Here is a 14,917-nt window from a genome sequence, read left to right as displayed (position 1 = left end):
AAATTTCATATGAGATATATGTACAACATGGACTTCATGTAAATAAACCTGTTTAACAATTACCCAATACATTCACCATTCTTTCTTTGTGCAAAATGCCTTTGCCAAATTTTTTGACTGTATATATATATATATATATATATATATATATATGGATGATAGGTGTATTTTGTGCCAGCTTATACTTTAAGCTTTAAGGTGAAAGCTATCCAAAGGTTTAAGTTACTGGGATGTTATAAATATTTTGAACCACTTAATAATTAATATCATCAAAAAGTTATATCTGAAACGTGTATAATTTCATTGCCACCTCAAATAGCTCAGAATTAGTTTTGGGAGAAAAAAATCTGAGAAATTAATGGTACATTTCACAGTTAAACTTTTTTTAAATATTATTTTATTGCTAATACTAATCTTTATTTAAAGCCGATGATCAGTTTAGTAAGACATATTTTAACTTTTATTCATTCATAAGCAAAGTTGTTTAACTTTTGCAAAGTACTTTATTTTACACTTCTGTTTTGCATGTACATGTATATACTGGCTAACCCCTGAACCTCTTTTAACTAATGTATCTTAAATACTGTAAGTACAATAAGTACACATACTGTAAAATAAAGTGCATCCCTTTTTATATAATGCTGCTCAATTCAACGTAAAAATGCTGGGTTTTACACAATCAATTTGTGTTGGGACAACATGAAGGAATTTACAAATTTAAGTAAATTAAACATAAAACCATTGAAAATTTAGTAAACAATACATGTGTAGTTTCAGCTCATTTTAAATAACTAGGTTGAGCAAACAGCAAAAACGTTACACAATATACTGTTAAAGACCAGCATATTTGCTATAATTGACCATTTTTTTTGCTGTTAGAACAACATTGGGATTTTCTTACATACAAACCGTTCACGACTAACTCTGCTTTTTCTATTACATTATTCATATTTTTAAATTCAAACATTGAAGTCTGATGTAAACTCATAGGTAGCCGAGGATGAAATGAAAGAGTGTTGAAAAAGATTAGTTTCTCTCTTTCTTCCTTTAATGTGAATTAATGATGTCGCTCATACAGTGGTTGGATTGAAGTGATGGCTGCTACATCTGTGTATTTAAGCTACAGGCTGCTTTGAGCTGTGCTTTGAACTGCTTCTGTGGTGTTCATAAAATATTTTTTAATTTTAAAGAAAACTTACGATGAAAAGGGCTCTCACACACGAACCAACTCCAAGTGTAAAACTAAATAAGTGAGCAGAAAGATGTGCATGAGAGTTCAGAAAAAAAGTGGTTCTAATATAAAGAACAACCTATGTAGTGTTTTTTTCTCTTTTCTTTGTACATCTTAATCAGGATATCCCTAAAAGTTTTATTCCAGTAAGAGAATGTGTTGGTTCAGAGACATTGTGCAATATTTTTTGGAGCGTATCACAATCATGTAGACTGAATTATAGTTTACCCATGCAGACAATGTATGTGTATCCTCATTTTTCAATCCTTTCTTTATTTTACATTTCAGATCTGAGATAGGAAAGCTTGATAGTTTTGACAACTCTGGACCGCGTGGCGTCAACATGTGTGATGGCATCATGCCCTCCGCTGTGTCTGTCTCAATATCTCTGCACATCTACCAGCGTAGATAGGGGCTTCACATTAGGAGCCTTCCTGAGGAACAGTAGACTGAGCGGGGATCTCTGTGCTCTTGTGGTGCACTTTTTTTTTTTTTTAAAGTACAGAATAAAAATGTTTATATTATAATTATATCATAAACCTTACGTTACTAGAGGTCATAGCAAAATAAATACATAAAAACACACTTTATTGAAAGGGCATTTGGAAAATATATATATATATATATTTTAACTTTAGAAATGTCTTTAGAGTCCCCTTTCAATGCATTCTTAACAAAATTTTCTTTTATTTTCATTCTTCATACTTTTCATTTTTAAGAAAGTTTTAATAAAAAAATAAAATGCATCATTTGACTGATTTATAAAGTAAATTATATAGCAATTTAGACCTTCACAGGTTTTTTATCAAATTTTATAGTAGAAAAATGCTTCTTTAGATTTTAAAATGTTCTTCACAAAATCATTTAAATATTAAAAGAACTGTTCGCAAAATGGTTTTCAGTAATGTTTCTTCTATGACAGTGTTTCTCAACCACGTTACTGGAGGACTCGCATTTTCCATGTCTCCTTAAATCAAACACACCTGACTCAGATCATCAGCTTATTAGCACTGACTGAAAGACCAGTAATAGCTATGACAGACAATGGAGACATCCAAATCATGCAGTAAAGGTGGTCCTCCAGAAACATGGTTGAGAATCACCGTTCTATGATAATATAAATGCTTTCCCAGCAGGCAGTTATAGGAACTAGAGAGCCAATCCACCAAAACCAATTTTGTTTTACCTTAGGTCATTTTTTGTGGTGCATTTGTACCTTCACTTTGAAGAGATATAAGCCAACTGTCAGTGACACCACACAAAGCAGCCAAAAAATAAATAAATAAATAAACACAGGAGAATTAGGAATGACAAGTTGATCAAAATAGAATATTCATTAAAACTATATATCTTTAACTACAATATAATGTTATATTGACCCTGGGCCACAAAACTAGTCATAAGTCTTCCAATTCTGGAAAGTTGAAGTTTATACTTCACCTGAAATCTGAATAAGTTGAAAGCTTTCCATTGACATTTTAGTTTTTTAGGTTATGACAGTATTTGGCTGAGATATGATTTATTTAATATATATCTGTACCTCAGGTATATATATATATATATATATATATATATATATATATATATATATATATATATATATATATATATACCTGTGTCTCTGCACACTAATAGTGTTCAGTTGTACATCTCGCTCCGCCTTTTGGTATCCAAAAAGTGGTACAGTATGGTTTACTTTTTGGTACCTTTTGACAGTGGAAACGACCATAAAAGCGTACCAAACCATATCGTACCGTACCACTCAGACCATAAGCCATCTGGTGAAATCGTATATATATCGCAAAATAAAAAAATATCACAATGCCACATTTTTCCAATATCGTGCAGCACCTACTATATTGTGAATTTTTGCCTATTGTTAAAAACATATCTGTGCAACATAAGACTAATTGATTACGAATATAGTGAATATCTATTTTTAAGAGTAACGTATGCAGTTTCCTCTTGTGAGGGATAAACTTGTCGACAACAAAATTAAAACTTGTTTTATAACAACAAATTAAAGGGCTTTACGCACTCAACATTACATTCTCAGAAATATGCAAGCTGTCACTGGGGTGGTACCTTTTCAAAAGGGACACATTTGTACTTGAAGGCTCCATATTGGTACTTCAAAAGTATATATTAGTACAGTACCTACAAATTTTAAGAGGAAACTTCTGTACTTTTAGATACTAATATGTAACCTTGTGGTATTAATATGGAGGTGCAAATTTTAGGTACAAGTTTGTATCTTTTGAAAAGGTAAAACCCATAACAGCTTGCGTACCTTTATATCAGGGGTGTACAGAAAAAAAAAAAAACAGGTTAAGAACACATCCTTTGCACATCAATTCACCAACTCCGCCCCTAAGGGCAGTAGTAAGAAATAGATTAGAGATATGTTTTCAGCAAGGACTTAAAATATTCCAGTGAGTTACAGGATTATGATATGAGGAGGGAGGCTGTTCCAGAGTGTTGGAGCTCTTGGGTGAACAGCAGTGCTATACACACATACAGTACCGTATACTTCAGATAAACTTTTGGACATGGCGCTAAAAGAGGCAAATGCAAATTTCACGCTACTAGTGCTAAAGCAGACTCCACAGTTTACTAGTGGGCAAAATTGTTATTCTAAGACAGCACCCCTAGACCCCTTTCATTGTAGGTTTATTTATTCTCACAGTCTGCTCTAGCATGAAGTCACCCTAAGCTGTTTGTGTAATCGAGATATCAGCATATTCTTGCTCCTGACATGATATCAACAACATTTAGAATCAAGGTCCAAGCCTTTGAACCTAGTGCCAGCTTCCAACTCCAGCAGAATTTGCCAGATTGTGATCCTGCGCTTGGCATGCATAACCCTGAAAAACCCCTGCGTGCCCTGTTGCTCTTGGGTTACACGGCTCCCCTCTTCTGTCAAACAGGGGGTGTCTCTTTCAGTGTGGGTGGGCTGGCCCTCTGCCGCTCACCTGCTGTGTCCAATAAAAAACTCTCTTGAGTCATGTGTCTTTAGCCCTGGGATAAACACACAGTTTCCACAAGGCAACAAAACTTCTACAGTCTTGATTTCTAAGTAAGTATTTGTTGTGGGGAACCATGAAGGAGCCAGTGCCAAAAAGCTTCCAAGCAGTTTTAATGTATTTAAATCTGTTTAATATACATTCCTTCAGTATGTCGGATAATACAGCGCTTCCAGCAAGAAGGAATGCGCAAAACTACCTAAGCAGTTTCAAAGTACTTCACAGTTTGGGATGTGCAATCAATAATGCAGAAAATACTCAATATTTCAAGAAACAACAGTCCCTTTTTTATGCTATTCTGAATATTTAGGTATCAAACAGAGTCTCGTCAATACTTGTTTCAAGTTGATTTGCAGAATAAGGGATCTGCCAGCAATGTGAAACAAACTGATTTATTAACAAGAAAATCTGAGATCTCTTACAGTCAAAATGTTGTCTCTGTAAATTCAAAAACCAATCTCTCTCAGCAAATACATATACTTCCAGACATGCTTTTTTAAAGAAACCAACTGTGGGACTGAAATATTACACACTTAAAACATTACTGTTGGGTGAAAAGGGTCTCTCGCCTTCCATCATAAGATTTTTTTTCCCATATCCCTTAAACTGAAGCACTGACTTTTTGGTGTTCAGATGGAGCCAACGCAGAACCTGTGCTGACTGCAGCAGCTGTGTAGCTATACTGTTACAATCTCTTGGGTCGCCTGGTTCCTAAAATCTACATTTCCAATTCAAAGCACAGACTTTCTTGAATGTTAAACCACTGGAGCCATTACTCTGCATGATTCAATACGCTCTACCCATTAGCCTTCACTCTAACTATCCAAACTCTTCAGGTTCAAACAATTTTCGTTCATTGAGAAATCAGTAGAAGCGTAAATTAGAAATTTTAATTAACATCTGAAAAACTGTGAGAGAAGGATTACAGGGCTAAAATTGTATAAAAGTTTGGTGAGTAGTCAAAGTCTGCTGTTGTTTCTGACTTCTACTGGAACCAATCCAAAAAACGATTTAAAGAAAAATGTTCTAAATAATCATCTTAATTAAAACATTTCTCAAAAGAAAATGTAAAATATTATTAAGCATAGGACACAGGCGTATTTATTTTCACCATTTTACAATAGAGCTTAAACAACATTGTAGTAACACAACATTATAGCAATAATAATGAATGTTGTCATTTATTTATCTTCATATTCATTCCCAAACCATATAGTCAATCAAAATATTAAGTACCTGATGTCCTTGTCAAAATATAGAAGACATTTGAAGTAGGATTAGATAGAAAAAGTGTGAATTTTGAAAATGCCTGACAACATACCTAAATAGGCTGGATTCACTTTAACTAAATTAAAAGGAAGGCCCGGATTTTTCCTTTAAATTAAAAAGCTGTTGGGCTAACACAAAATGAACTGTTAAGCCAAACCATTCTGACCAGTCACAGGTAAGAAAGGCCACATATGGTCTGGACAGATTAGAAGGTAAGCTCTGAAACCACAAGGTCAGCGGTGGTGAGAGTTTACTATTACTGGTACAGGAAGAGGCAAACCATAAGCTAGAGACACTGCTGGTTGCACAATGTTTATCGAAGTGGCAGAGCAATAAAGACTATCCTGTGTGGTGTGATTAAAAAAGTCTTTTGTTGCACAAGTCACGCAAAATGTTAATGTTCTTAATCAAAGAATGTATCACAACATTGGGGCTGTGTAGATGAAGTTCAGTAACAGTGTCAATGATGAGCACTATCTGAAAAGCACCTACAAAGGGCAAACAAGCGTTGGAACTGGACATTGGTGCAGTGGAAAAAGGCAGCAGGTTCAATAAGTATCTTTTTTATAGATCACATTCAAAGCCGTCTATGTGTACATCATTTAACTAGGGAAGTGATGGCGCCAGTTTGCCACACCAAGACAGTGGAGGGAAAGTAATGATCTGGGCAAAGTTCTGCTGGATAATCCTCAGGGTTTACTACTGCACTTTACCAACCCAAGCTCATTTTGGAAACGTAGCCCCGCGGACGTTTCTGGAGACCGCGATTTACGTGGCCGGAGGTACGTAAAGGCCGCGTTTGTTTTTTTTCGAGCGAACGCTGCGGGGCGGTGTGGCGCTGCTCTGCCCCTCCTCTTCGTGCTCGCCGGCCGACGGCTCGCCTCCGAGTGGAGGGCTTTCCCGATGCAATCAGTTTGTCAGCTTAGCTCACAGCGTTGCGTCGGCGGAGCGGAGGCCCTGGAGGAGGAGCCGGAGTCGGCCGCGGTGGACGACGACCGGGATCGAGTCCGGGGAACAGCAGGTTCCGGAAATCAGGTAAGACGGAAAACGGAATCTGAAAAATAAGGGCGAGAAGGCGGCGGGATCCGAAAACGCAGTCGAAGACGAGGGCTTTTGCTTTTTTTTTTTTTTCCGATCCGGCGGCTTTTCGCGCGAGAACGGCGCGGGCACGAGCGCCGCGCGCTCCCGAGAGGCGCCCGAGATGTGAAAAAGCGTGCACAGCGGCCTCTCGCGGATCCGCGAAAACAAAAAAACGCTCGAATACGTACCTCCCGGGACGTAAATCGCGGTCCGCAGAAACGTCCGCGAGGCTACGTTTCCACAATGAGCCGGGTTGCACTTTACACTGCAACAGATCAAGTTCACCCCCTCATGACAATGATGTCCATGATGGAAGTGTCCTCTTTATTCAGGACAATACACAATGCTACACTACTCCATATTGTATAGAAAAAAATTTAAAGACCAATTAACCCCAAATACCAGAAATGTTTAAAAAATATTCTACATTTACAGTACATTTTTATGTGACTATAGTCGATAATAATGAAACATTACAAATTCTTTTTCAGTAAGATAAAGGGAATTATTTTTTTAAAATAAGGAAAAGTTGACTGGGGTCATATAGACCCCAATATCAAATCAATTGTTAATCCACTGATATTTTTTCAATTAAAATCTGACCATTTGCTGCCATGTTTCAAGCAGTGGCAGGGCTATAGGTAAGTGCCAGGGTGGCACTGGCCCACTCAAATGGAAAGCTGGCCCACTCAGACAAAAAATGTCTTTATTATGGAAAATCCAAAATAGAAGGCATGTAATTAATGCATGAAGAATCATGACTGATGTTTAATACTGATGATTAACAGCATCCTTTATCCAAAAATAGAATTGGGATTGGGCCTTAGTTTAAGAGTAGGCACCGAGGTCAATCCTTTTTCAACAGGGTCCAGCCAATCTAAAATTTATGGCCTCGCCCCTTGTTTGAAGTGGCAGCTTATGACAATATTCTTCAACTGCCCCCATTACAACTCGATTCATTTCAATGCATCCTTATTTATACAACACTTTTACAATGTAGATTGTGTCAAAGCAGCTTAACATCTAGTAGATTCTAGGAGATTGATACTGTGTCAGTAAAGTTTTCAGAGTTGATTATAGTTAGTTTGCAATGAATGAATGATGCGAAAAAAAGAAAGACCCACCCTCAATAGTCTGTTTCAGTTGGAAGTACATTAACATATTGAAATAAGTCACAGCAACTTCTGTTTCATGCAGACTTTTAGGTCTTTATAAAGTCCATGGATCAGGCAAGATTTGGCTCATCAGTGTAAAACTGAGCAAATGAAGACAGAATTGTAATTATGGTTGAACTATTCTGCAAGTGTTCATCAGGCTTTTCAGGGAAAATTATTGCAAATAGTTGCATTGTTTTAAAGTAATTCATTTTTTAATGATGCTATCTTCTTCCTTTAGACAGAACTGAACTAAACTAAACTTCCAACTGTGAAATCTGGACAAAAGCAGTTTCAATTTACTACAACTTGATTATGTTCAGCTTCTTTGACAGAATCTACATTGTAAAATGCACTATAGAAATAAAGATGAATTGAATTGAATAGATTGTTTCGAACACTTGTGGTCAGCTGTAGGCTCACAATAGCGAAGTCTTCATTTGCCGGTTAAGCGTTTTAGCAGATAACTCTTATCCCAGTGCTCTCCCTTATGGAAACACATGTGCACGGACACCTTGGGAGTTTAATGCAATACATTGTAATATACAGACAAGTGTAATCCCAACCCTGTGAAACCATTAACACATTATTTACCTTCTTTATATCTGGTTAGCCGTTAATCATATAACATAAACCATAGAATCCCAGAACCAAGGAAAACCAATCCTCCTCTGCGTATTATGCGGTCACTACACCATAAAAAACGGCATTCAGAAGTATTGGCACCTACTTATTCATGATTAATTGCACCAGCATCAGACTCCAGTGGAGAAGAGGAAGGGTGATCTACACATAAACCTTTACTCATGATGCTGGGTATAAATGTGGGCAGCAGAAGGATGTGGGAGGTTGAGAAATGACAGCGGCTTGGCAGAACGAAAGAGTGAGAAAACCGAGAGGCAGTTAAAGGAAAGAAAGGACATGTGGAGAAGGAGACAGAGCTAGAGAAGCAGCAACAGACAGACTGACAAAGCAACAGATAGATAGACAGACAGCAAGAGAGAGCTGTGTTGAGTTGGCAGAATGAAGGAGCTGAGAGATGGTGTGATAAAGCAGAGAAACCCTGTATTCACCGCAGCTGTACAGAAGGCTCACCTGCCAAGAACAACACCATGTTTAAGGGCTATTTATTCTAACTGGATTACTATTACAGACACCACAATCCATGCTGTGAATTCTGCGAGTAACGGAAACCACAGGGTGGATTAAGGGATGCAATTCATTCTAATAGTTCTGGCTATATGTTACAATCGTATTTAGCAATAGTCACTCTTAATAGTCTGGTGTTTACTGCATATAGTTACGGAATTCACACATTCACATCTTTTTCTCCCATTGTCTATTTATATATTTCTGAGAGAGAAGAGAGAGAGAGAGAGAGATTGAGACCAACAAATGTTTTCAATGAAACAAAACTTATCTCTACTGATAAAGTCCAGTTAAGTCCAATTTTCATGCAGTAATGTTGATGCAGTTCATTCAGTAAAGGATTCATCAGACTCTGTCATACTGGTAGGGCAGAGCAAGAACGAAAGTATAATTTTTTATTAATTTTTTTTTCACCTTTAAGTGGGATAGGATAGTAAAGGACAGACAGAAAAGCATTAGGAATAAAGAGAAGGGAAGGATCGGCATAGGACCTCAAGCCAGGAATCGATCTCTGGTCACCATGAGCATCATGGTGCTATATGTTAACCACTAAGCTATTGTCGCAGGTTTTGAAAACCTGTTTTTAAAAGATAATGTTTCAGACAGAATTACAGTTTGCTTACAAGCTCATAAGTGTGATCTACCGTACTTAATAATATTGGGTGCTATTTTGAACAAATGTAGAACAACTTCAAAATAATTTCACTTTAACATAAATTGCACAGTGAGTACGTTTACATGGACACCAACAATCCGATTTTAATATGATTAAGACAATACTTTGATTAGGAGTTCGCCATGTAAACAGCAATTTTTAATTCATTTAATCAGACTACGGTCATAATTGAACTAAACAGAAATCAAATTGGACATGTCAAGTAGCCTATGCTGATTTTAAAGGCGTCACTGAAGTGCAGTATAGACATGTAAACACCTTAATCAAACTATTACTGTCATGTAGGACTGTGTGCTGCATTTTGTGACAGATTAGTCTATACACACGCAGCTGTTCATCACTATTCTCTGAGCCTACAGTTAGCCCAGCAAACAATTTTGTGTGTAATCGACATCTAATAGACATCTAAACAATATCGTCTTGGCTAAAACAAGGCTAAACTGTCAGTGAAAATCTAATAAACATCTAAAAACAGCCCAAAACTAGACCGTCAAATAGCCAGATTAGACAGACTTTACAAGTGCAGTCATTAATTTCTGTTTATTTGATGACTAGTCTAGCTTTGGTCTATTCTTAGGTGTTTATTAGCATTAAAAAATGGTTTAGGCTGCATGGTGGCGCAGTTGGTAGCATGTTTGCCTCACAGCAGGAAGGTCGCTGGTTCATGCCTCGGCTGGGTCAGTTGGCAATTCTGTGTGGAGTTTGCAAGTTCTGCCCACGTTCACATGGGTTTCCTTCGGTAATGAGTGTGTGTGGATGTTTCCCAGTGATGGGTTGCAGCTGGAAAGGCATCTGCTGCGTAAAAAATATACTGGATAAGTTGGCAGTTCATTCTGCTGTGGCGACCCCAGATTAATAAAGAGCCCAAGCAGAAAAGAAAATGAATGAATGAATGAAAAAATGTATTATACACATCAGTTTTTCACTATTTAGATTAAATGGGTCAAACAGCATGTCCATGCATTTGTTCATGTGCACTGTATGTGCATTCTATAGTGTTTTAACCAAGCTTTGAGTAAAATTAGGTCAAACCAAACTGTTGGTTTACTTTTATAAACCAATAGATGTTTCTTCACATTTTAAACAAATTTGGGTAAATGTAGAACAGACTTTTTTAGAAAGAGAGTTCTTGATTCAAGCAACACAGCAAGAATGCTGAGTAACAACTTACAGAACAAATATATTAATGTAATAATTTAAATTAATTGAACTTGATTTCAGAAGGGAATTACAGTGGGCTTGAGGCAGAAATGTCACCAAAATGAACAAAAACAACACACAAATTCAACATAAGAGTGAAAAAAAAAACTCAAAAGAGTGGAAATGATTATAGTTTGCATTATTAAAGGGCACCTATGATGAAAATCATATTTTGTAAGCTGTTTGGACAGAACTGTGTGTAGGTATAGTGCATGGATCACCAAACTTGTTCCTGGAGGGCCGGTGTCCTGCAGATTTTAGCTCCTACCTAATCAAACACACCTGAACTAGCTAATCAAGGTTATACTATGTATACTTGAAACACCCAAGCAGGTGTGTTAAGGCAAATTTAAGCTAAACCCTGTAGGCACACCAGACCTCCAGGACCGAGATTGGTGACCCCTGGTATAGTGTGTCCATAGTCATACTGGAATGATAGAAACACAGTAAGTCTCTTTTTTTAATTTTATGACATTAAAAATAGTATCCAAATCCCTCCCATTTTGAAGCCCACCACAACGTGACGTAGGAGTGCGGTTTTCCTGCCCACCGGATTGATTTATTGTCACATATTAACATGTCTGCATAAGAAAAAGCAACTGGGATAAAACAATTTCTTCAGCTGTCTGTGATCAGCAGCACCTCAAGAATGAGTTTTACAAGTTAAAAGCATTTCTAAAACAATGCGTGTTTTAATAAAGACAGTATAATCACTTCGAATTTCTTCACCACAGCCGCATGTCTTATAAAGAAGACTCTTTAATTCCCCTTTGTGGACTTTAGGGTTATGTTCTACAATAACATAACAGATATCCATACAGCAGTGAATATTAAAATGTAACCTGTCACATTTGCCATGCAAAAACAGTGCAAAGCCAAATGCTTGTGTCTGTGTGAAAGTGTGCACATGTGCATGTGCGCAAACTTAATACCAACATTGTGTGTGACTTGTTGCAGAAAGGCTTGAAGTATCTCCAAAACAAAAACATCAAATAACCATAGGAAAATTTCTTACTGTTGCAAGGGAGCTTTTCACTGCTGTCTGTCACTGTGCTGCTTATGCAATAGCAATAGTGAGCAATCTCTTTAGCTCTGACATGCACGTGGGAACGGTGGGCAGACAGAACCAGCTCATTTACATTAAAGGCACAGATCATGAAAACAGTTACAAAGTCAAAACAGCTCCAATTTCCAATATGCACAAATGTATAATAAATAAATCTGTTAAAATAAATATCTGATGGGTATTTTGAGTTGAAACTTTACAGACACATTCTGGAGACACAAAAGACTTATCTTAAATATTGTAAAAGGGGTAAAATGGGTGCCCTCTAAAGTAAAATATGTTATACTGTAGGTGTCAGTTCATCAGAGTCTGGTAGTACACAAATGAAAACATTCACTGACTTAATTTTCTGTTTTCAACAAAACATTATTTTTGGCATAACTTGTGCTAAGCTAATGTCATCGACTGACATATTTTGTATAAGATTTTAAATCTGATTCCCCAACAGTATATAAATCTTATGCTTAGACATAACAATGTACCTACAGTACAGTACTGTAGGCCTGTGTCACACACCACCAGGTAATCTGTCTTGCATATATTTTGGAGAGCATTTCATTTGGTTTGATTCTTGGTTGGACAGCTGATTACCGAAACCCAAGCAGTCATCAACTACTATATAAATACCCCTAAAATTAAACAAATCAACCTTTCCTCCTACATACACGACCAGTCCTACACTACAACTACATACAATATCTGTCAAATCAGGGAAAGAGCTTAGATACACATACTCTGCCAGAGCGGGTTTATGAGATAATAATGCAACAACAGAGTCTCTTTATGCGAATTGGTCTTTGAGTCAATATTGCTTTTTCCTCCACGGCTCATGCACTAACTTCCATTACTAGCTACCATTTAGCCTGGAGCTTTTCACCTGTATCTCATACCTCAGGCTATACTTCACCACCTACTTCACATTTGTTACGGCTGGGGCTTCCTTTCCCTTCAGGCTGTTGATGGCTTCTTCCCCAGCAGAAAATTTTGCGTGTAACACAAACCTTTCTGTCTTGTGTTTTTACTTCAAACAAAGCTATTAATCACCTTAATCGCCCTCAATTAACCTGCGCCACCAGATGCTCTCGGCACGTCAAACCCTGAACTGTTCCAGCCAGCCAAACAGAACATAAATCAACCAGTGGAGCAATTTGCACCAGTAATTCCACATAATGTTTTCGGAAGCTGGATAACAAAACATTAACAACATGGAAACAGGCACCTGGGGGACGGTCTACTTGCCACAAGAGAAAGTGATGAAATGAATAAAGATGGAGGGGTAGAAAGCATTCTCTAAGTTAAGATTGGAATGTTTTTGCTCTACCCGTCCCGAGTGGTGCATGGAAGTTTACTGTGCTCCTAGCAGCTCTGACCAACACAACTTTACCAGGTTTCACGCACTGGGGTTCTGCCAAATGTTTGAAATCTTAGACCAAAGTACTTGCTTTGAACATGCTCTTACACATGGGTCTATCTTGTTTCACCGTTACGAAGCCTAAAACATTCTGGTCATGACTGGATTGTTGACAGGTGCGACAGGCAGGCTCTTATCTGCGTTGAAAGAATTGATGCCATTGTGACATTTATGACACTGTATCCGATTACAGCAAGGAAAACATATTAAATGCATATCAGAATGCATGAATTTGACACAACAAAATGGAAGATGCATGAATTTGTTCACAAAAAAAAATACAAGACCAGCAGCACCTAATTGTACCCAAAGGAGTACCTGAAATGGTTGTATTTCAAAGCATTATATTATAATTTATATGTGTTAAGTGCATCATAGAAACATGCTGAGGAAATATTTCTCTTGAGTGTTGAGGAAATCTCCACTTTGACCTGTGTGATGACAGATATTTGTGAGGGAAACTTGAGCCGAAAGCTGTTTCTTGGATGGATCGTTTGCAGACAAATGGAAGGTTGTTTGTCTTTCAAACAAAGATTCGAAAGTTCAGTCAATATGGCATTATTTGTGAAAGTCTATTAACACAAAATTTAGCATACATACACAACAATGTATGCCTTTGTTAAACAGTTACTTCCATCCATCCATCCATCCATCCATCCATCCATCCATCCATCCATCCATCCATCCATCCATCCATCCATCCATCCATCCATCCATCCATCCATCTATCTATCTATCTATCTATCTATCTATCTATCTATCTATCTATCTATCTATCTATCTATCTATCTATCTATCTATCTATCTATCTATCTATCTATCTATCTATCTATTTATCTATCTATCTATCTATCCATCTATCTGTGTTTGATCAAACAATGACAGCTTTTGTTACAGACCCCAATTAATTCAGCAATAATGTAAAGATATATTAGAGAGATTTACAAACTTTTAAAACACACACTGATCATAATAAGATCAATAGAACACCACCAACATGTGTACTTAAATAGAAGGAGATAATTATTCATTTATTCAGTCCCTTTATTTATCAGGGGTCGCCACAGCGGAACGAAGCGCCAACTTATCCAGCATATGTTTTACACAGCAGATTCTCTTCCAGCTGCAACCCAGTACTGGGAAACACCCATACACACTCATTCACACTCATAATCTATGGTACATTTAGACTACTCAATTCACCTATGGCGCATGTCGTTGGACTGAGTGGGAAACAGGAGCACCCGGAGGAAACCCTTGGCAACACGGGGAGAACAAGCAAACTCCACACAGAAATGCCAACTGGCCCAGCTGAAACTCAAACCAGCAACCTTCTTGTTGTGAGGTGACAGTGCTAACCACTAAGCCACCGTGGCGCTCAATGAGACAATCAATTAAAATAAATTATTACATTAGAATAAATAATCTGTGACCAATTATGATCAACGATTTCAGAGACCCATGTAACTGAAACAATGAACAAGGGATTGGCTTTGTCCCCTTCATGTCAATTCATCTAATCTCTTAACATTTGTTAAGCACACATTGTAACAAGGTTATATGATACTTGTATTACAGTTCATAAAATAACAAATTTGGTAGTGTTAAACCTGTATACAAAACAGCTATATTTAACCTCATTTAACAAACACATCAGC

At 37.2% G+C, this 14,917-nt stretch overlaps 1 long non-coding RNA gene across 1 annotated transcript in view; it reads right to left on the bottom strand.

The window, feature by feature from the left end:
* Nucleotides 1-14,917, bottom strand: part of LOC141386313 (uncharacterized) — a 152,329-nt gene that overhangs the window by 39,939 nt on the left and 97,473 nt on the right. The gene's annotated exons all lie outside the window — the stretch shown is intronic.

The sequence above is a fragment of the Danio rerio genome, chromosome 6 (genome assembly GCF_049306965.1).
Source record: "Danio rerio strain Tuebingen ecotype United States chromosome 6, GRCz12tu, whole genome shotgun sequence".
Classification (NCBI taxonomy): domain Eukaryota; kingdom Metazoa; phylum Chordata; class Actinopteri; order Cypriniformes; family Danionidae; genus Danio; species Danio rerio.
Note: the sequence above shows the minus strand (reverse complement) of the source record. Positions and strands in the feature narration are given on the sequence as shown.